This window comes from Grus americana, chromosome 3 (genome assembly GCF_028858705.1).
Source record: "Grus americana isolate bGruAme1 chromosome 3, bGruAme1.mat, whole genome shotgun sequence".
Lineage (NCBI taxonomy): Eukaryota > Metazoa > Chordata > Aves > Gruiformes > Gruidae > Grus > Grus americana.
In genome coordinates this window covers 76595762-76619953 of record NC_072854.1, presented here as the reverse complement: position 1 = coordinate 76619953, position 24192 = coordinate 76595762, and positions in this window count along the sequence as shown.

The window sequence follows — 24192 nt, the reverse complement described above, 5'->3', positions numbered from 1 at the left end:
TTAAGTGTCTTCACTGTGAATAAACAGTGAAATCTTTCGGTTTGCCAGGGACCCCTATGACACTGTGATAAATATGCAGTCACAAAAACTCCTATAACGTGGTTTGACATCTTCATCTATTAAATTGCTGCTTTCTCCCCCATGACAATGGGTTCAAATCCCACAGTGGATGATACATCTGCCTAATTTTGTTTGTTAAAATATATTGCTTTGGAGGTCTCAGATAACCAGTGTTGAGAACGTGCTAGGAAAAAAGAAGGGGGAAAAAACTTGTTAATACTGTAAACTGCAGTGTTCAGTCATCTGTATGGGTGGCTTGTTATTGGTATAACAATGCAGAAGATGATAAAAACATCTGGTTTTATTATTATATGGATGTGAAAGCTATTATTTATTTGACTAAAACGGTATACATTTAAAACCTAATTAACTTGTCTCAGAGGTTGGTGCTTGAATGGTTGTTTCTGGTTCTAGCATCTGCTCTGCTCTCCCCTCAATGTGGAGTAAGACAAAGTTAAGAGATCATTTTTACAAATGCTACTTTTTAAAACTAAAGACAATGTTAAAGACAATTAAATCTCATGCTCCAAGGCATGAATTGATCACGGAAGGTGATCAACAAGGAGATTTTCTCCCCTTATGCACTGCTGAACAATTGGTGAGGTGCAATGTGGGGATCTTTCATCTTCTGAAGATTTGAATATTGGCAAGTTTTGCAGTCAGGATATTAGACTGCTAGACAGATCAATGTGCTGAGCAGACAGTGACAAGTTCTGTTTTCTTGTGTAACATACAAGTACTGCAAGTCGCTCATGAACATTGTCTCCTGGAAAATAAGTTAATTTTTATCGGTTCAGCAGCAGGGCAGAGATCCACTCCATTCCTGTGAAAGTTGATGGCCTCATCCCCAAATATTCCCCCTCTGCAGCATTCTTCCTGCACTCTGCCGCAGCAAAGAGGGCCAGAACGGCCTTATCTAGAAAAAGGGGTGCAGCCATCATTTTGGTATTCTGATACTCCTAACAGCCAGTTTAAAGGTGCTGACATAATTACAACGCTGAGCATGAACATTTGAATAGGTGGGAGACAGATGACTCAGTGAGATCAATCTATTGATCTCAAGATTTTCTAAGTATTTAAGTGCCATGCAACAATTAAAGGTATTTCTGAGTATGCACTAAATGGCTTTATTCTGACAAGCTCTTTTGTTTCTTTTATACATAATAGAGACTGAGAATGCCATTGAACTTAGAATAGCTTTTTAGGAAGCCAGTGCTCAGCAAACTGACCGTTTGATGCTGACAGCCTTGTGTAGTGGTAAACAATCAGCCAGGTGGCAGGAGATCATTGAAGTTACCGTTGTGGCAAGTAGCAACTTCCTGAATCCTCATGTTTACCTGAATGTGATCAGAGGTTGTAGGCCTCGATAGGAAATTAACACAGTGATATAAACATATTTGGAACAGCTGGATTAACTCCTGCTAAGTACAGACAAAGAAACCAAATCACAGTGGTTCCTTGGTGTCCACCAGAGAAGGATAGCAATGACCATGAGGTTTGATTACTTATTTGCAGAGTCCACCACAGATACCCAGAGTTGCTCTTTGAAGTTGTCACCTTCATGCTCCAGAGAGACCCTAATGCCGCTGGCAGCATTCCTCTCCTCTGCAGTGATTCCAGCAAAGTAGCACGGGAAAGGCACACAATATGTGTGCTGGGAGACCTGGCTCGTGCAGAGATTTGTAGCGATATTCAGTATGCTGATGTCACCCAGCTGGCACAAGGGAAGGGATTAGCCAATGTCTAGACACACTTGAGGCTTGCAGTGGTGCTGGCTATTTGCAAATGAGTCTGGAAGAGACTGAGGCAATCTTGGTGGGCTGAGCAGAGACAGGGAGAAGTCCTGCCAGAGTTTCCGTCCCTGCTGCTTGCTGAGGGAGCATGACTGCTATTGCTGAGGCAGATGAAGAATTTAGGTGTGTGTGGAGAGTCTGGGCTTCTCCTCCTGGACATTGTCCAAGAAAGCTATTTCAGTTTCTGTGTAAGAAGGAGACACAGCTCTCCTCTTTTCTGTTAGACTTCCCTATTACTCTCTGCACCTCTGTTGCCTGGAGATATGGCTGCCATAATTCTGCCTGATAACCCGCTGTGGAGTCTACTGTTGCTTTTATCCCTGGTTTCAACAGCCTGAGGGATCCCGTGCCCCCAGTTATGATTAACTGATCCCTTTGGGCTAGAGCTCCTTTGCTATAAAAGCTGGGAGCTGCTGAAGGAGGAGGTATCCCTGAGTTTGGCATTTATTCTCCTTCAAGGCCTTTGGGACTGGAGGAGTTTTAAGTTATTAAGCCTTTGGCCATATCACAAAGCATGTCCTTTTTTTCCTGGCTTTTGCAGAACAAATAGCCTGAGAGCTGGAGAGCCTGGAATTTATTTTATTGTCTCCTTATCTTGCCAACATGCTTTGTCAGGTGGGATGAGCAGTCCTTTTGTTTGTCACTGGAAATGTGCATTCCACCCAGAACAGACAATGACCCCCAAAGAACCTTCTGCAGAGCTAAAGAAATATGTAATTTAGAAAGCTTCTCCTTCCCCATATAGCTCAGCTAAGGCACGTTTCCGCTCTCATTAAAACTGATGGAAAGCCTCCTAGGTACTTCAGTAGTGTGGAATCAGGCCTATTAATTATTTTACTTCTCACATTCTGGGGATACGTACCAATGCTGCACAGTCATCACAAAATACACCACAGACGTCTGTGAGAGTTCATGATAACTTTATTTTGGTTGATGGAACAAAATGGCATTACAGAGAAATTTCAAGGTAAGTCTTGCACACTATCACAGCAATTAGCATTGGATCACTTCAGCTTGATCCTCCTTCATATGCAATCACAACCTTCCACTGGTGTCTCCAAATTTAGTGCTGTCAGGTTACTCACGCACTTGCCTTGCAGACTAAAGAAATAAGTCTGGAGTCTGCTTTTCATATCCAGCCACGACTTCCAAGGAAGTAAGGAAGTGCCATACACTACAAGTAACTGCCTCTGGGAAAGGAGAGCAGAGGGCTGTGTCCTGCTTTGTGTAATAGACCACACATTTGCCACTCTAACAAAAGGAAAACGTGCACTGCACTGCTGAAAACTCTGCAAAAACTGCAGAATTTGCTTTGTTCTCTGGACCAACTTCTGTTCCTCTTCTGAGCTCTGTCTTTTTTAACAGAAAAGATTTCTAGCTGTGAGAATAGCCTTCCCAATGCAAATGACACACAGTTTTGTTGAATTCACAGCCAAGCAGACAAGGGTGAAAAAAAAAAATCCTGGAGAGCCAGATCCAAATCTCTCTCAAGTAACGCTGAGACTCTTATTGACTTTGGTGGTCTTTGAATCAAACTCCGAAAAATGTTTTAACATTCCATAGTCGCCTTAACAGAGAATATTTTTTCTGATGCCTAACAACAATTTATACACCTCAAACTGCTGTAAAACACTACAGAATGACATACTAATTCCATCCATCAAATGTGCCCATCTAGTGTGGCTGGCACATCCTTTTAAATAGATATTGCATGGGATTTTGCTCCTGGAACACATGCTTATTCTAGCAGCAGTAATAAGTAGGCCAGCCAGGACATCTGGGTCTGGTGGTGTTGTCTGTGTTTGACAAGAACCCCTAAAAAAAAGAAAAAAAAAAAACACTTTAAGATTCTACAGAAGAAACAATGCAGGCCAACGAAAAGCTTTCAGCTATCTCTTCGCTTTATGGTATCTGTGCATTGGTTGATTTTGCTCATACCTATACTTTACATTTTCCTAAAATGAATCTCATTTTGTTCTCCTGATCATGTTTCTAATCTCTAGGCCCTTTAGTAGCGTTTCTCTCTCCTCTTGGGTGCCTCCCAATTTATTACCATGTGCAAATTTTGTTTATGCATTTCATTTACCCTCTCTACTGTCACATAAAAGAGGGTAATGCATTAGAGCCCAACTCTCTAGAGGATTAGGGTGTAAGATTGGCCCTAAAACATTCCTGCTGTTGTGCTTTAGTCATCTCCTTTCAGACTGACCCTTCCAGGTAATACTGCGTAGTCTTGTCTGGATACTTCAGTAGTTTTTCAATCATGTGCCAGTATTTATGAATGAACCAGCTGAATTAGTTTTGAGATGAGTGAGGGGCTCCAGTCTGCTTAGCTCCTACCTACTGTGGACAGTAGTGCCTAAAATCTCTGAGGCCCCAAACAGGAATGCCATCAGATGTGCTTCTAGGATTTTTTTACACTGTGGACACTTGACACCATTAGGTGCAACTTAGACCGAAAGCTCCTGGTTTGCTTAACTTCCTTCACATGCTCTGAGGTGCCCGTTGTGAGGGGATGTTTCTCTCTCAAAGGTTTGTTACAGCCCGGGTTGAGGAAATGGAGGCATCTCCCTGTCAGTGCGTCCCCAACAGTTCTGCAAGGTTTGGGGTAATTCGTGCTTGTACCACCGCACCAGTGCTGTAATCTCAAGCTATAGTATGCTCAGAAAAAGAGAAGGACTTTGATTTCTCCCTGGAAAAGAACCTGGGAGACACTGAACCTGTGTGTTAGGAGTGGACCTTACATGGTAGGCCAGGTGGTATCCTAAGTCCTCACTCTTGGACTGAACTCTAGCACAAGCAATACGAGGCATGAGGGCAAAAGGCATGGGTAGGGCATTTTAAGATGAGGACAGCCTGAGCTTTCATCATCTGCTCCTTAAAGTGTGAGTGCACTTTCGTCAAGCCATCACTGGCCATCACAGGCAGGTGCCAGTCTGGAGTGAGGAACCAGCGTCCCTGTTCCGGTATCCCTTCAGCTGGAAATCCTAACTCCTAACCTAAAAACCTGAACCAGCAGGTAGCACCATGTCCCCAACACCAGTTCTCAATCTCACTAAAGAAAACATTGTGTTGTCAGTTTTTAATTATTTCTGGGAGAGTGTTGACCTTTTAGTTGACTTTCTCTAAAAAGATTTTACCAACTCTAAAATCAAAATATTTACATCAGTATTATTTTTCTGAATGAAAGACATTAAAAAATAGAAAATATTTTCATTTCTAATTTTGACTTGGATAGGGAATATTTTTCAGAAATTTCACCAGTTCCTGAGGGTTTTCTATTAACTTTTAATTTGATTAATTATTCCTTATGCTTTGTTCAGGTTTTGAATTTCCATGAAAGACCCTTTAATCTAGGCTCTCAAATACAGATTATGTTCTTTGAAAGCTGTCTATCTGTATGATCTATCTATATGACTGTTTCTGCAAGTGTGTGTGTGTGTCTATGAGTAACTATGTCTGGAACCAGTGGCTTCAGAAACAATAGGAAGACACCAATACATTCAGAAAAATATAGAAAACTTTCTCTGAAGTCACACTGAGGGGGAGATGCAATCTGTTTTATAGTGCACTTGCAAAAATATTTATGCCATAGTATAAATATCATAAAACAGTCTAGTATAAATATAACATTTTGCAAAAAGCCCAATGAATTAAACAAAGCTCATTTTTTACTAACAGTTAGTAGTAAAATAAAATGTGCATTCTGGGTGCTGGAAAAGGAAATTAAACACATTTGGAAAATCCAACAGCAAGAAACAACCCATTATGATTTTTCTAACAATCTTCTCTGAATCTCTGAGATCTGGTGATTTTACTGAAATACATATATTAGCAGGTGGCCTTATAAAGGAATACAAATTAGGGTTTTATGAAAAACGAAGCAGCCTGATGAATCTCAGGGGGAGCAGGAAGTCTGACTCTCTGGTGTGATATCCCAGATCAGAGCCAGTGGCGCTTTGCGGCGACTGGTGGAATGTATATCTGATGTGCCAGAGAGGAGAATCAGGTCTGCTAGTGATAGAGGAGAAGCAGAGGAAGAAAAGAAAGAAAGGAATGCCATTACTGAGACTGGAGATGGGCTACATTACTGGAGAGGATGACAGCAACAAGCCTATTCCCTGAGATTGTCTTCACTAGAAGAATTCACTCTGTTCCTTACCAGTCCTTCACCAGACACACGGATGAGGCCTGATGAGATGAGCCTCAACGAGCCAAGTAGCCCAGCTGGTACTGGCGTGCCAATACTGAACTAACTATCCAGTCAGCACTACAATGTGGACTTCATGGTGGCAATGATAAAAAGAAAACCCGTAGGGAATAAGGAAACAGCTGCAATCTTATTAAAACACAGACAAAGAAATAAATAATTGCACTGTTTACAAACTAATCTAATTCTTCAGTACTGATTACAACATATTTTCTAAGCAGACTGCCAGGCACCTGGAGGTTATTTGTATCATATAGATACCAATAGACCAGAGAGGATCTTGTTACGAGGAAGCCAAATACACTATAGTAAGGTTTATTGTTTTGCCTGTGTTTCAGCTGTTCTTCACACAGAATATCATAATTTAAAATGATCGAAACACTAAAACACAGGCCTTCTTTCCAAGCGTGCCTGAGCATGTGCTTACCTTGACACAGAGCTACCTCTGAGGAGTTGCCAAGACTCTCAAAGAACTGGACAAACCTCACAAGTTACAGTCATGTCTCTGGAGGATATGGAGACTGCTCTTCTTCCCTGGAGAATATTTCACATTTTCAGACCAGTAGATGTCAAGGACGAAAAATTTAAAGACATTCAGATGTCAAACTCATTGATTTTCACAGAAGTTAGATGTCAAAGTGACTGTAAATGTACCCTGAGAAGATTTTCTTCAGGGAAATCTTCCACAGGTGCTGAAATGGAGATACTTCTAAGGCCTGGCAGTATTTATTCTGTGACCATAACATATACCCCTATATGGCCTGGTTTCTTTACTGAAGAAGTACATGTATTGTTGATGCTGAATAGCTTGAGTAACATTCAGGGAATCATTGTACTATGCAGATGTCCTATAGGATGCAGTGGCAGATGACTGAGAAATATAGACAGACCTTTAGACAGAAGACTCAGTGGAGCATAACGCTGCAATGTCATATTCCTTGCAGTGAACAGTTTTAGATGAACACCTCTAGTTTACAAAGTGTGATCAACAGTCAAAAGTCTTCCTGTGGTGGGTTGACCCTGGCTGGAGGCCAGGTGCCCACCAGAGCCGCTCTCTCACTCCCCTTATTCACCAAACAGGGGAGAAAAGGCATAACGAAATGCTTGTAGGTCAAGATAAGGACAGGGAGAGATCACTCACTAATTATCGTCACGAGCAAAACAGACTGAACTTAGAGAGGGAATTCATCTAATTTATTACTAGGCAAAACAGAATAGAGGAATGAGAAAATAAAATCAACTCTTAAAACACTTCCCCCCACCCCTCCCATCTTCCCGGGCTCAACTTCACTCCCGGCTTCAACCTTCCCCCCCTCAGCGGCACAGGGGGACGGGGAGTGGGGGTTACGGTTAGTTCATCACATGGTGTTTCTGCCGCTTCTTCATCCTCAGGGGGAGGACTCCTCTCATCGTTCCCCTGCTCCAGCATGGAGTCCCTCTCACGGGGTGCAGACCTTCAGGAGCAAACTGCTCCAGCGTGGGGTCCCCCACAGGGTCACAAGTCCTGCCAGCAAACCTGCCCTGGCGTGGGCTCCCCTCTGCACGGGTCCACCGGTCCGGCCAGGAACTTGCTCCAGTGCGGGCTTCCCATGGGCCGCAGCCTCCTTCAGGTGCCTCCACCTGCTCCGGTGTGGGGTCCTCCACGGGCTGCAGGTGGAATCTCTACACCCCCTCATCCTTCCTCCATGGGCTGCAGGGGGACAGCCTGCTTCACCATGGTCTTCACCACGGGCTGCAGGGGGATCTCTGCTCCAGTGCCTGGAGCTCCTCCTCCCCCTCCATCTGCACATCCTCTTGGTGTCTGCAGAGTTTCTTACATCTTCTCGCTCCTCTCTCCGGCTGCAAAAGCTCTCTCTCTCTAAGTGTTTTTCTTCTTCTTAAATGTGTTATCACAGAGGCACTGACTGGCTTGGCCCTGGCCAGCGGCGGGCCCGTCTTAGAGCCGGCTGGCATTGGCTCTGTCAGACACAGGGGGAGCTTCTAGCAGCTTCTCACAGAAGCCACCCCTGTAGCCCCTCCGCCACCAAAACCCTGCCACGCAAACCCAACACACTTCCTGAGTCCTAAGAAAAACAATTTCAGCATATATACTGTAATTCTGTCTTTCCCCAAAAGAGAAATATTTGCCCTGTATACTTCTGAGAAGTGCCCAGAGCTCTTACTTATTCGCAGTGTTGAACAAAATATATACAGATCTGCAGGTTGGTTATCATTTTGCCTCTATGGACTGAGAAGCTGAATGGAGGCAGGAATCCAACTGAGACAGCTTATTTATTAAAAGGATGTGCCTAACAGAACCAAATTCCTTCTTTATTGGCCACATTGACAAGATTTCAGGCATGTGAAACTGTCAGAAGAATAGTTTCTATAGGATCTAGTTCTGATGGAGATGTCATTGTCAGTCTCCTTACAAGCACATCAGGGTTCGTGCAAATACCTCAATCTGCACCAAGGGAGAATCCTGGTCTGTCAGTAGATGTGGAAGAGCAGACCTCTGGAGCAGATGAGGATGTTATAAGGAAAGGCACTGATGAAGCTTTCACTGAATCAATGGACCAAGGATCTCATCATTCATGTAGGTGGAGTCTAGGAACATTGTGAAAATGAGAAACTGCCTAACGGTAGAGATTTAAGATGGCCTTTCTGCAGTGTTGTCCTGGCCTACATGCACTAAGTGTGAGACATGCTCCACAGACCATATGATCTTGATCTTCTATACTGTGAAAGCCTATCAGCTCCGAGGTTGAAATGCTTCTCATATAATAGGAATGTGAGGGGAAGGATTGAAACTCAGTGGAGAATCCTCTTTTTATAGTGCCTAAAGCCATGGACAGTAATTGTGCTCCTGCTGCTAATATGCTACTTGGGATAACACTGGACTGATTCCAAGGAGAGGCACTATTCCATGGGTAAGGGGGAAACTGACATCTGTGACTATAACATGGGTATTGTTTTAAGATGGTTAGGAGAATATATGCATGGCTTTCTTTGCCAGAATGAAAATCAGTGACTATCTCAAGAACTACTATGTTTATCAACCTTCTGGGCTGACAGTTACTTATGTATTTCCATAATTTCCCTAGTAGTCTAGTAGTTAAGGTAGCGAATGCTTGTTACTTTTTCTTCCTGAATGACCATCAGGTCTCCTGCAGGTGATCACCAGAACATCTTCGCATGAGAAGTACAGATAACTCTCGGTCTTTCCCAGAGGCCCTGACTTGCCAAGGCTGAGTTGACATCCTAGGTATGTATCAGATGCAATAATTAGTCCACCTGCACTCTTATTCAACAGTTTGATGTATCTTGGAAGGCAACCTCGAAATGCTCTTTCTTTCTGACACAATAATGCAGTATAATGGTAGAGAAAAGGTTATCTTCATAATGCAGAATCTTACTGGGCTTTCAGCAAACAGCAAAACATTTTAATAAATAAAAATGACAGGCAAGTTAAAAAGAAATTCTAGCATTATCACAAAGGTCACTCAGTATCAGTGGTTTGTGTGTAAGCAGAAATAAGACTGTTTCTAGAGCTTAGGCATGATCCTGCAAGGTGCTGTGCATATCTTCCAAGATGCTAGACACCTTCCATCCTCATTAAAGAAACTCATCACCTTGCATAATGGCATCTGTTAGTAGTAAACAATAATACAGCCAGCAACAGTAGAGCTTACAAGCAGAAATATTTTGAAAGGTAAAAAGAGTGGCCATGAATCAGAAGCCATTTTTGTCACTGGTTTCTTAAAACCCGGTAAGGGTTTGAATGAGCTCCAGCTAGAACAGCTATTGTAAAAAAAAAAAAAAAAAAAAAACCAACCTGCTTTCATTTTTGAGCTAGGCATATTTGCTGTGCTATTTGCATAAGGCAGATCCTTACCTACAGGCAGAAGGGGGAGAAGGAGGATTCTCAGGGGGCACAAGTCCTAAACTGATTAAAGAAACTGTGATTGTGTTTAGAAGACTTTCAAGAACTGCACAAGACCTTCAATTGAGCACTCATCTTTGCACTTTATTAAATGTTACAAAATGCTTATCTTTCAATGAAGGGAGAGACTTAGTGACACAATTTCTTTCCAAATTAATGGCAAATAAAGTCTTTCTACTTCAGTATAATGAATTTGATTGCACAGCTCTAGCCCTTTACTCATAAAATTCATTACCATTCAGCAGTCAAAGAAGAAAAGGGATTTCTAAGAAAGGGTACAATTTAACATCTTTGTTCACAACATGGACAGTGGGATCGAGTGCACCCTCAGCAAGTTTGCTGACGACACCAAGCTGTGTGGTGGGGTTGACACGCTAGAGGAAAGGGATGCCATCCAGAGGGACCTGGACAGGCTGGAGAGGTGGGCCTGTGCGAACTGCATGAAGTTCAAGAAGGCCAAGTGCAAGGTCCTACACCTGGGTCAGGGCAATCCCAAGCACAACTACAGGCTGGGTGGAGAATGGATTGAGAGCAGCCCTGAGGAGAAGGACTTGGGGGTATTGATTGATGAGAAGCTCAACATGAGCCGGCAGTGTGCGCTTGCAGCCCAGAAAGCCAACCGTGTCCTGGGCTGCATCAAAAGAAGTGTGACCAGCAGGTCGAGGGAGGTGATCCTGCCCCTCTACTCTGCTCTTGTGAGACCCCACCTGGAGTACTACATCCAGCTCTGGGGCCCTCAACATAAGAAAGATATGGACCTGTTGGAGCGAGTCCAGAGGAGGGCCATGAAGGTGGTCAGAGGGCTGGAGCACCTCTCCTATGAAGACAGCCTGAGACAGTTGGGGTTGTTCAGCCTGGAGAAGTGAAGGCTCTGGGGACACCTTACAGCAGCCTTCCAGTACCTGAAGGGGCCTACAGGAAAGCTGGAGAGGGACTGTTTACAATGGCATGGAGTGATAGGACAAGGGATAATGGCTTTAAGCTGAAGGAGGGTCGATTTAGATTAGACATTAGGATGAATTTTTTTACTGTGAGGGTGGTGAGGCACTGGAACAGATTGCCCAGAGAGGTTGTGGATGCCACATCCCTGGCAGTGTTCAAGGCCAGGCTGGATGGGGCTTTGGGCAACGTGGTCTAGTGGAGGGTGTCCCTGCCCATGGCAGGGGGGTTGGAACTAGATGGTCTTTGAGGTCCTTTCCAACCCAAACGATTCTATGATTATATGATTTTTAAATATCATGCCACTGGAAAATTTTGAACATCTTAGACAGTAATCCAAAATGCAGTTTACACACTGTTTGATGCAGATATACTTGTTTTACTGACTATTTAACGTCACCATAATCAGCAATAAAACATTAAAATTACGGCTCAGGGGCTGGAGGAAAAAAATTGGTTTTCTATCATTTTTATCACCCTGATTTACATATCTACATAAATATTTGGAGATTCTGTACAGAAAAGGTAGAAGTGGAACTGCTAAAGCAAAAAAATGTAGTGCTATGGATATGTCTACAACCATCTCACCTGTCTGACCTGCTATTAAGATCCGACCCATTCATCCACATTAGAAATACAAATACAGATAATGAGAGGTTTCCACAGTAAGACCCAAACAAAGTAAATTTCTTTCAAGATGTAATTTGTATTTAATGTCTTGTCCATGAAATAAACAAAACATCATAAAAAAAGAAAGTTTAACGATGCACAGTGAATCAAGAAAATGTATGATGTGCCAAAGAACTCTTTAATCTTAACAGGCTCCTGTCTATATTTACTGCGACACGTTGTCAGAAAAGCTGAGCTCATCATGCTACTTTTTCGGTAACATTGTGATGCAGAATTTTAACTGGAACAATCAATTTTGATTGCTTTTCCCCACTGCTTCATACTAGAGGGGAAAATGTGTTTTGGTGGTGAAAATTACTTTGCAATCTTTCCTTCTGCTTTGCAGTGATCTGTGTCTCTTCTCTTCTTGCATGCTGAAAAGGAGTTCATCCTGCTTTTATTGGTTCAGGTGTAAATCCGTATTTCCCCAGAGCAATTAAAGAAAAGGAGAATTTGGCCTGACTTGGAGAAGATAAATATCTTTCTCTTCTAATGCCAGTGTTAGGTATTTGTACTAGCTTGGCTTAATACTAGATTCTGATGCTATCCTTAAAGTAAAATGAAACTGGTTTCTTCTTTCACCTCTGCACTACGCCACATCAATTTTCATAGTGCAATTTTTTTTTTTTTTGTACTATGGAGGAGTATAGTTCAAACCTACTCAGATTTCCGACTTTGCTGTAAATTAATCTTGCCAATGCATGTCTGACACTTGAACTAAGCTGTATCTTCCACTTCTTCAGTAGCCTGCATGACATCAAAACGCTACTCCTACTGTGCACTGCTGTTTCTTATCTAGATTATGATGATATAAAGAAGACCAGAGGAAAAGGTAAAACGCCAAAAAGACACTCTATGTTGTTTTCATAGCTTGTTCCTCCTCCAGCTCAAAAATCCATCTACAAGAGCTCTGAGCTGTCATGGGCTGTGAGGATGGGTGACAAGAAAATCTATTTGTCTTGGCTGAAAAGACAGTTTAAAACTCTAGCCCTTTTACAATACGAATGCTCTTACAAATATAATGGATCTGATTTTCCTCTCAGTTACCTGAGTACAAATCAGGATTATCTCCTTGAAATTGCACCAGCTTAATGCAGAATCAGGCCCATTTCCACATGCGTTGCTCAAATGAAAAAGTTGTCTTCAGCAGTTACATTTCCAGGCATTAAATACTGTGGGTTAGATGGAGAGCAGAAACAAGCTCCTGTGGTGTCTGGTTTCTCTTACTGCCAGGACTCTTGATCCACAGGAACTTCACCAACATATACATTTCAGGGTCAAAACAGTGCTAGTGGGGTCGTGCCAGGAAACTGATTTCAGTGTTAGTCTGCTCTGAAGAAAAAGAGTAGCCTCCATCTCTCTGCCAGCCCAAAGCAACATAGTGGTTAAGGAAGATTGCACCAGAGTCGGAAGCTCCTTCGTGAGCACAGTAATGCGGACACAACTCGTGAACTCCCCCAGCAGAGGCTGCGGAGAGGATGTGGCCAGACAGAAGGAAGGACTGCACCTGCCTGTGCCTCAGGGAGTCCCAGGAGACACCAAATCTCCCTCAGCAAGCCTGGCTGCCCTCAGAACTCTTGCCTTGTGTTTCACCAGCGAAGATGAAAGATATTTTTCAGGATACTTTAGCTTCTGCCAGGGGAACCGGTATAAGCAGACAAGGACTGGGAAAATGAAAGGGTTGCTTAAAATTACCTTCGCACACATGTAACATCTGAATCCTGCTGAGCATTACTTTGTACTAATTTGGGACCTGTTCTTCAGTATTCCTAGAAGAGAGTTGTTCCGGGGATGGTATTTCCAGGAATTAAATTGTAGCCCATTTAGCTCCAAGGTATCCACCATAAATAGGAGGAAATACATGTTGCTAACAGAAAACCAAAAAAAACCCTGTTGTAGTGCTGTAGGAAGAGAAGAGAGAGAGATGTCAGTACTAACTGCCATCAGTATTTTTCTTCTTTTTAATGCTTCTCAAGAAAGTTTCCCTTATGGTGAATCTTTTAGAGGAAAAACTGGTTTGCTACTGCACAGGGAATTAAAATTGCTATTTATTTGTTCTCCCTTTTTATATAGATACAAATAACTATGAATGATGAGTCAAATGTCAGCCGTGATGCTTGGAGCTATGGCTCTATATTAATCTTCTGCTTGGGAATTTTTTTTCCCTTCTTCCTTCAAATCTGTTTCATCTGAAGGGTTATCCCCCTCAGCTGCTCAAGAGGGAGAACAGTTACCCAGCTTCAACTTCTCTGCTGTAATCCCTCTATTTAAAGGTGAGATAATCAGCTTTTGTCTGGTTGACTTGGATCTAAGACAATCTCTAGACTAAAGACAAAGAAGACCCTACATGGAGAGAATGCAGAGCCTCTGCTTGCCCGCAGAGAAAGGAGGTGGCCTTTTATGCTCTTTCCAGCACTGAAAATTCTCATGCCCTGCAAACCCCAGTGGTATAACTTAGAGCATTAACCAGAGACAAATGTTCCTGTTAGTAAGTGAATATTGTTTGGACAGCAGGCTCAGGAACGTGCCAGAATATTTGGCATGGGTGATCATCGCAAGACAGAGAAAGAATAAATACTTTGTTCATCAAGTGATGCCACACAAGGTTGCTGCTTGGGGAGCTACCTTTCAACTCCTGTTGACTCACTTTTCTTTCAGGATTGTGTGTGATTGTGTGTGTTTTGGAGGAGATGCAGAACTAACTTTCTTTCTTTTCTTCCTTCCTTCCTTCCTTCCTTCCTTCCTTCCTTCCTTCCTTCCTTTCCTTTCCTTTCCTTTCCTTTCCTTTCCTTTCCTTTCCTTTCCTTTCCTTTCCTTTCCTTTCTTTGCTTGCTTGCTTGCTTGCTTGCTTGCTTGCTTGCTTTTTCAGCCTGTATGAAAATGTCTCAACAGTGGCTGGGCATTTCCCCAGTGGACTGTATTCCTATTTCACTTCTGCTTTGATCTTCCTTCAGAAAAGGCTCACAGTAGTAGCCAATGGACACTGAGTTTTGGCTTCTCCGCACTAGGGACTGAGATCCTTCAGGAGCTGTATTTCCACCAGAGATTCTGGGCCACAGAAAAATAAAAAATACAGGGTATCAGATAAAATTCCCACAAGGTGATGAGCCTCTTCAGAGGATGACAAATTGAGCAGTTTTGTTATCTCCAAGCAGATGTTTCACTCTGCAGTTCTATTTCATGCTTTTGATATTTCTGGTTTTAAGGTCTACTTGGGAGTAAACAAACACTAATCTATATCAGAATTTCAGCAAGGCAGCAATTCCCATTTTAGGGCTAGGTTAGGAAAAGGGTTTAAAGAAGAGAGCTTCTGTGTAGTGTATTCCTCTAGGAAACTGCAAGTGTTAATGCTCAGGGAACAAATAACTTTCTTTGTGCCCCTGGAGTAGGGTTCCTGGTTCTTGTTGCGTCCAATAGAAGTTACCACGCAATAAACATCCTGGCTCTTCACAACATAAAACATGATGCTCTGTAGCTCTGCAGCTATGAGTGGCTAAGGGAAAAAGCATCCGGAATTGCCAAAAAACTGGTAAGTGTTGCTAAATATTTGTGTTAATGAACTAGTTGAACACGGCAACGCAGGCCAGACCTGATCCACCTGCAAGCCCCTATAGGCTCACCTGCAAGTGTGCAGGATCAGGAGGGATCTCAATGGCCTCTCTGGAAAATCACCCTGGCAGAAGAGTACTCCAGTGTTTCCCCACCCTGATGGAGGGACCTGCTGGTGGTCAGACGTGTAAGAGCACGGACCTGGCAGGCAGATATGTAAGAAAGGATTTCTCCATAGAGACGGGTCAGAGGGATGTTACATGTGCCTCCCCATTGCAATCTTATGCTTGCACTATTACAGATTCAAACTTAGCAAATGCAAAAGTTAAAGTTCCCATGGCAACAGTTATCTCTACCACAATTCATGCCCTGTATACTTATCATACACATTTAGTGTCAAAGAGGAATATATTACATGACACATTTAACAAAGAAAAAAAAAAAAAGAAAATATTCCAGCTGTGGAATGCAGCCAAGTTAAAGATTGCTAGAGAAACCTTGATTTTTGCACTGCTTGACCTTTTCCATTTTAACTGTAAAACTTTATGGTTACATTAACAAAGATTTGTACTTATTATCTGTTCACCTCATCCCACAGATGGTAAGGGCATTGTCCAAACAGAAGAGGTGTTCTGTTCCCTAGGTACAGTCTATGTTCTACTAAGTCAATGTTCATTCTCATTTTCTGCTGGTGGGCTGTACTTCATTTGTAGTCTTGCTGGGACAAGAATTAACAAATATATTAAGAGAAGATGACTGGTGAAAAAGTCAGTGATGTGATGTCAGTTTAGGCAGCTGTCTGCTTTAGTCAGTTTTGTAGTTCCCTAATCTCTCAGAAATATAAGCATGATGAAGTTAGATGATTTTGTATCCTAGTTTTGAGGCAGAAATGGGATATATGTGTGTGTGTGTGTTGCCCTTTCATCATACATTTAGGAGTGGCCCTATCAGCTCAACCCAAAAGTTCAGCTCCACCAGCATTGTGCTATCCACAGTGACTGACAACAGGTGCCTGGTAAAGAGTATAAGAACAAGGAAAAGATATAGAGAGACTTCCCAGAAGTTTCTCTCAGCCTTAGGCAAGCTATGGCTCAGGAACATCACGAAACAGATTTTATTTTTTTCCTATTCTGAACCTGTCAACTGATTAATTCATTTTATGCAAATTACATCAGAAACAATAATGGGCTGGATTTAGCCCTGAAAGAAGTAGATATCATTCTACCTATTTCAATGGAAGTACTTCAGGAACAAAATTGTGCTACTTGACCTAATTCTTTCCTGGTATCCTTGCAAATGCAAGCAATTGCACCAAATCTGTGCAAAAAGGAGAATAAATAAAGGAAGAATCCAGGTGGATGTTCCAGACTTTCTGCCTCCACGTACTTGTGTCACCATTGACAGCTGCTCACCATCACTATAAACCACTGTCAGATCAGATTGGCATTGCCTGGCACATTAACTCCACATTGCAGATGGTGTAACCTGTCATAGCACTGTTGATGTCAACTGATGTGAACTGATTTGCTCTAACCAGAGCCTAGCACAAGTTGATGGTATGCCTGTTATTACACAAACCACGAGGCAATGCCAAATGGCACAATCAGACAGTCATTAATGTCATCAATTTCGTTAACTTGACCATCATGGTAAGAATGGGAAAGTAGATTTTTATAGCTATTACAACAGTTTAGTGTTGTGGTTTCTTGGGAGTTTCACTAATTTCACTTCTGTAGATCATTATTTCCCCATACAGGAGTTTTCCCAGGCAGATTATCCAATGCACGTATGCAGTACCTGCCATATAGTCTATACCTCGCCCCCGCAAGATGCTCAGTGTATATGAGGGTGTGAGAGTGTATATGTATGCAACCTATACCAAACCACACAAAAGTTTATTTACCTGTTCTTCCATAGAAAGTGAGATACAGGCATTTCTTACACAAGACACTTGCTGTTAGGCTGTTATTTAGCCATTTGGAAGTAAAAATTACATAATCATGCTAACTACCATGCCCCAAAATGGCTGTTATGCAAGCAAAGGACTTAGAAATATAACCCTAACCATTATCAATACACTTTGTGAAGAGATTCTTAGTGCAGAGTTATGATCATTGTATGCAACAGTTATAGTGCAGTTTATTTGAAAGATATATTTTGAAACAACATCTCATTTAATGGGACCATAACATCTTTAAAGGAAAAATGTTAGAGTTACTTAATATCAAAGAAAGAACATAGATATGTACCCACCTATACAAAGGTTGGTTTTGCCCTGAGGGTCTCACAGGTTGAGGTTTGGGAGTGTCTGAAAGGCTCATTCTTTAATTAAAGCAGAGAAAACCAGTTCTGCTTGTGACCATGTATGATTAGCTTTTGACACTCAATTATCTCCATATTCCTACAGTAAAAAAAGTTACCTAGACTTCTTGGATTGCCAAATTTAACATAAAGAGAGCTTCGATTCATACAAGAGAATAATAAAACTGTTTAAGTGTGACAATTTGTAAAAGCCTGAGGTTTCAATGATAAAAAGTTCCTCCTTGTTGTAGTACCATAATTCAGACGTCTTGGCCTACAGATTGGCGGATAGTTTCTTTTCTCTCATCCTCAGACAAGAAATGTCTTTGCTCGTGGTGGGTCAATATTAGCGTTTAATTTGTTTGACATACACACGAGGAATATCTGCCAGCTCTGTGAATTCTGAGGCATACGCGACATATTCCCTGATGCCTGTGCCATTATTGCAGCTTCTGACCTAGGAAATAAATAGTTTCTTCCTTTCTCTGCAAGCCCACTTGGCAGCCCACAATATCTCAGCAACACAATCCTGGCAATGATCTCTTGGTCATAAAGGCCTATGCACCGAGCTGTGCAATCTGTACTCAAATTAAATTGTTTTCCTGATCAAAGAAAACAGTTGAAAGCTACAGAGTTGGAGCATAGCCTGGCTCCATCCCCGTTTCTGTATCAAGTCTAATTCAGAACAGCATGGGTCCCAGCAGGGGCCACGTGGGATTCAGTCGGGCCCCACTCCTCCACTGTGTAAGGATGGCAGTTTATCCCTAATCTTTGTTTCTTTTCTTCTAGTCATGTATTAGACCATGTGAGGGGACCTCCCTTTTATCCCATGACCGTTTAATTTCTTTAAGACTCTTTGGTGATGTGAACCGCTTTTTGAAAACCCAAGTCCACTATATATCAGGCAGCGCGCCCTTAGCCTGATTCTCATTAACTCCTTTAAAGGATGCTAATAGATTTGCGAGGCATGTTTTCTCTCTACAAAATGATGTGTTTACCAATTCTATTTTCTATGATCTGTACCAATTTGTCTGGTACAGAAATCAATTTTACTGGTCAGTAGTTTTTCAGTTCTGCTCTTTAAACTTTTTTTTTTTTAATAGCATCACATTTGCCACTTTCTATTTCTCTGCTTTCAAGGGTGATTTCAGAAATTAGTAGTTTATCAGTCTCATATTTTCATTTCTTTAGAATGCTTGGTTGAATGCTACCTGGTCCTTGAGATTTGCTACTGTTCATTTTATTGAATTGCTCTGAAAATTTCTTCTGTCGACAGTTTGATTTGAGACTGCTCTCCAAGCTTGTCCCTGCAAAGAATGGTTTAGGTGTTGAAGCCTCCATGACCTCTTCTGAAGAGAACATTGATGCAAATCATTCATTTAGCTTTCTCACCATGGCCCTAGCTTCCTGGAGTATCCCATTTGCACCTTAATCATCTCTCAGCCCATTGACTTTCCAACAGGCTTCCTGTTTCTAAGAAAGTTCTTATTAGTCACATCTATACTTTTGCTCTTCAAAATCTTTTTTTGGCTTGCCTCATTCTACATTCAACAGGAAGAGTTTAGCTTGTCTTTTATTTTCCTCATTTGGACAGAATTTCCACATTCAGATGGATGAGTATTTTACTTCTAATAGCTTTCTCTATTCTTTTGTTTAAACATGCTGGCTTTTTTCAAAATCTTTTGGGGGCTTTTTTTTAAATATATATGTGATATACTGACTTTCAGATTCTAATAACGCATACTCCTCCAAAGCATTTAATTCTTTTGCCCAGTCCTTTTAACTATTTCTCTTCACTTTCATGTAGTTTTCCATTTTTTATAACCTAAAAATGAGCATCATTAACTTTTTTGATGTTTTCAGTCCTGTTCTGATGATGTGAGGTTTTACAGTTTGACCCAGCATCTGTGCACTGCTTCAGAGAAAATACCCATCCTTTTGGGGTTTTCAGATTAGTTGCTCCAAGAAACAGTTATTTATTGACTCCTGGATTTGTACCTCAGACTCCAGAGATCTTACTGTTACTGGAGGTGAACTAAGATTTGAAATTTACTGTGTACTGTCCTTGGAAATAGAATCACTTTTCTGTGTGTTTGACAACCCAGCTGCCAAATAAAAAAGGGTTAAAAATATGGTATGTCATTGTAAATTAGAAGTCACTTACCAATCTAAAAAAATTAAGTTAAGACCCAAGGACAGTGGTGTTACCTAATATCTGGAAAACTGATAGCCCTCATATCCTTAATCATCTACAATTACCTGTGACAAGGAACAAATGAAGTAGACTAAATCTCAAAGTTAGGTAAGTCACCCTTAATAAGCCAATACATTTAACTGAATTCCCTTGTTTATCTCCTAGGTCCAGAAAGGGCTGTGAGGTTCATAATGAGCTCTGCAGCAACAAAGTGGTGTATCACCTGCACTGGCCAAATTTCAGCTGGCCCAGTCCATCTCCTGTCGTTTGGAGATTAATGTCTGCAGATCTGTGGCCTGCCAGGAGGAAGGAAGTGGCCAGCCACTGTCTCTGTCAAGAGGTCCTTGCTGTCGTGAGTGCAGAGGCTGGGGACAGGAGCCACGCAGCCTCTCCTCCCCGCCATGGAGCTGGCCATGCCGTATCAGCCCACGCGGTGCCCACTGCACCCTCCTCGACGTGTCCTTGGTGCCAGGCTTGGGCTGGGAGGCTGGGGTTTGGATGCATCTCCAGATTTTTCAGTGCAACAAATTCAGATGCAAATAAGAGTAAACACAAACGTGCCCAAGGGCAGCTGCTCACCTTAAAGCTTCACAGCCTGACCAGTTACCCAGCCCACAGGACTCTTGCCAACAACAGCCAGGGAAGGAAATTTTCACAAAATACCCAGGACTACTTCTCCTTGTGTTGCCTTCACAGGCCACTTTGAGCTCTTCAAGTGTCATGTTAGTGCCAGGTGCCCTTGAAGGACTTGGTCTGACACACTTTTCTGTAGCTCTGGCTGCCTTGAGAAAATGGCTGCACTGTTCCAGAGCTGAGAGACCTCCTTCCATAGATTTTTAAGCCCAGCAGAGACCAGCATGTTCATCTGTCACCCTCAAACACCATCCCTCTAGCACCACACACAGATATGACCCTGGCATTGAAGCTTATTAAGTTAAGCTTATTACACTTATTATTTAAGTTATTTTCATAGCTGCTTCTCTGCATGTGTTGGACTAAGGGGAGAAATTGTCAGGTCAAAATTGCTTTTCTATTTCATATCGCCTTATCAACATATTTGTCTTTTGGGGTGACAGGAAAGGTAACCCCAGTTCTTGTATTCATGAATATTCACAGAGGTGAAAGGATTTAAGCAGTTAGTGTATTGTTTGAAAGAAAATTTATATCCCCTTTGCAAATACCATCATGGTGATAGAATTTCTTCCTTTTCCCTGTAATAATTTTCTTTAAAAGCATCCTCCTTGTATTATTTCCAGCTATCAGAACTAGTCAGCAAGGTATAGCCTAAATTCTGATACAGGGAAATTCTAGTAAATGGAGAAACAAAAATAAATTATATCACTAGTGAGGCCAAAAGAGGATTGGAGTGATAAGGGAAGATAAGCCGAATCATTTGTTTCACTTTATCTCCTACTGGTAATAAAAAAAAAGAACGGATAATAAATAATTGGTTTTATAAAGAACGAGTTATTTGTATGCCTTGCCCTTCTGTCCTCATAGAAAGTTCTCACCAGCCAGGTGTAGCACTTGAGTTCACACTGTTCGATCCATTGGACATTTGACTGTATCTATGTCACATGACTTTAGATCCCATTCAATTCCTAAAGTTTAGCTGTCTGTACCATGAAAATCCCACCCTATGCACAAGCAGTCTAATTTAAGACAATTGAACTGTCTTTATGAACAAGGATCTGCACAACCATGGTGTCAGTAGACGAGTCACACAGCAAGCTAGCATGCACATCCAGGAAGTCACTGTGCTCCCTGAGCATAGGTGAGGGTGCAGTTCCTGGACTTCTGCCTCTATTTTTTGTTCTTTCTGTTGACAGAGAACTTCCTTCACCAGAGGTCTCCAGCACTAAAAACTTTGCAAATCTTGCATGAGCATTTTAAAAAGGGAGGGTTCGTGCATCCCTGTTTCTGCAGGCGTGGTCTCAAAGGCAAGAGTCATGATTTCAGCAGGAACACACATATTTGCACCAGTACTGAGCAAACCAGCTTGGGCAGCACACTGTGGCACTGGGAGTTCAGGATAAATTGGGCAGATCTGCCTAGAAATGATGAGTACATGCTGAGGCAGCTGTTAGGCACTAAGGACCATACTGCAGAGCACCCTTCCAGAGGTACCCAGGCTAACCGCACCAGAGGTGTCTCTGCCCTTGCTGCAATGACACCTCTGATTACAGTGTGGGTGTTTTTTTCTGCTAGACACATCAGCATGTTGTGACTGTTTTGTGCTGCTCTGGGGATATGAAGCAAAAGTAAATAAACATTTACCAGTCAGCTGAAATGGGTGGTAATGGCCACTAATTATGTAAGTCAAATAAAATAACTGGTGTTTGAATGAGTGACCTTTAATTTCTATAACTCAGGGAGCATCCATTTGCTACAGCATTCAGACATCAGTTGCTGTCACATGGCTAAACTTGCTTTATTATATAGAAATTCCTCTTTCTGTCTGCCAAAGCTTGGAGTGAAGAAATTTTCAATAAAGTTGTGGTGGGTTGACCCTGGCTGGAGGCCAGGTGCCCACCAGAGCCGCTCTATCACTCCCCTTATTCACCAAACAGGGGAGAAAAGGCATAACGAAATGCTTCTGGGCCGAGATAAGGACAGGGAGAGATCACTCATTAATTATCGTCACAAGCAAAACAGACCGAACTTAGAGAGGAAATTCATCTAATTTATTACTAAGCAAAACAGAGTAGAGGAATGAGAAAATAAAATCAACTCTTAAAACACTTCCCCCCACCCCTCCCATCTTCCCGGGCTCAACTTCACTCCCAGCTTCAACCTTCCCCCCCTCAGCGGCACAGGGGGACGGGGAATGGGGGTTACGGTCAGTTCATCTCACGGTGTTTCTGCCGCTTCTTCATCCTCAGGGGGAGGACTCCTCTCATCGTTCCCCTGCTCCACATGGAGTCCCTCTCACGGGGTGCAGACCTTCAGGAGCAAACTGCTCCCGCGTGGGGTCCCCCACGGGGTCACAAGTCCTGCCAGCAAACCTGCCCTGGCATGGGCTCCCCTCTGCACAGGTCCACCGGTCCGGCCAGGAACTTGCTCCAGCGCGGGCTTCCCACGGGCCGCAGCCTCCTTCAGGTGCCTCCACCTGCTCCGGTGTGGGGTCCTCCACGGGCTGCAGGTGGAATCGCTACACCCCCTCATCCTTCCTCCATGGGCTGCAGGGGGACAGCCTGCTTCACCATGGCCTTCACCATGGGCTGCAGGGGGATCTCTGCTCCGGCGCCTGGAGCTCCTCCTGCCCCTCCATCTGCACTGACCTTGGTGTCTGCAGAGTTTCTTACATCTTCTCACTCCTCTCTCCAGCTGCAGAAGCTCTCTCTCTCTAAGTGTTTTTCTTCTTCTTAAATGTGTTATCACAGAGGCGCTGATTGGCTTGGCCTTGGCCAGCGGCGGGCCCGTCTTAGAGCCGGCTGGCATTGGCTCTGTCAGACACAGGGGGAGCTTCTAGCAGCTTCTCACAGAAGCCACCCCTGTAGCCCCCCCGCTACCAAAACCTTGCCACGCAAACCCAACACAAAAGTTTGTTCTCACCTTCTCTGAATTTTAACCCTATGATGCAGGGCTGATGAGTGGGTGCTTTTGAGGAGTTTCTGTCTTCAGGTTTTTCCAGATGTCTGGTGACTGAGAGAAGATATATTATGAAAGAACAAATGTTACCATCACAGTAATATAAAATAATGAAATTAAATAAAAGCATCCATAAGCTGCTTCATGGAACTTGTGGAAATAATTTAAGGCACCTGTGACTGTCAGCAACTAAAACTGTGCAGCTATTTTGCAGACCTGAATTTCCTGCTGAGTAACAATTTACATCAACAAACTAATTATATTTCAGAGTTGTTAACAAGCTTATCTATTAATTTATGTGTTCATTTAAAAACTACTAAATAGAAATGTGTTTCTGAATAAATACTAATCTCACTTTTGGGGGTAAATTGTCACTCAATCATATTTATTATAAAAATACCATGAAAACTCCCACATTGTTTATGGAATTTAAACCCAGACACTAGATTGACTATAGCTAGGACACTGACAGACAGAAGTAGGAGTGGTTTTGCATCTGTGTCACCTGCACCAGTATAAACACTTTAGACACTTTTGATATCTATTCATTATCATATTAACTGCTCTCAGATTAACAGAATTCATCTTGATCTGTTCTGCATGTCATTAATTTTGAGACAGTGAATGGCATATAGAAATTATCAAAACTAGTCCACACCTGAGTTGCACATAACTTTGTTTTGGTGGAAGGTTTCTTATGAAGCTGATTACTACTGGCTAAATCCCTCCACCAATCTTGAATGAAGTATCCAGAAGCTGCTACCTAGATATGCATTTGTTGGAAACTAACAGGGAAATTGTTTTTAAGATGAAAGCATAAGCTGAGACTTGAAATATCTGGCTTCAGCTTTGAGCTGTCTTCTAGACTCTCCAGAGGCTTTATCAAACCAGCACTATTTCTGCTTTGGTTTTGGCTTAGGTTTTGCGACCATGTTTTGCAGGCTCATGGACATTCACAGGTGGC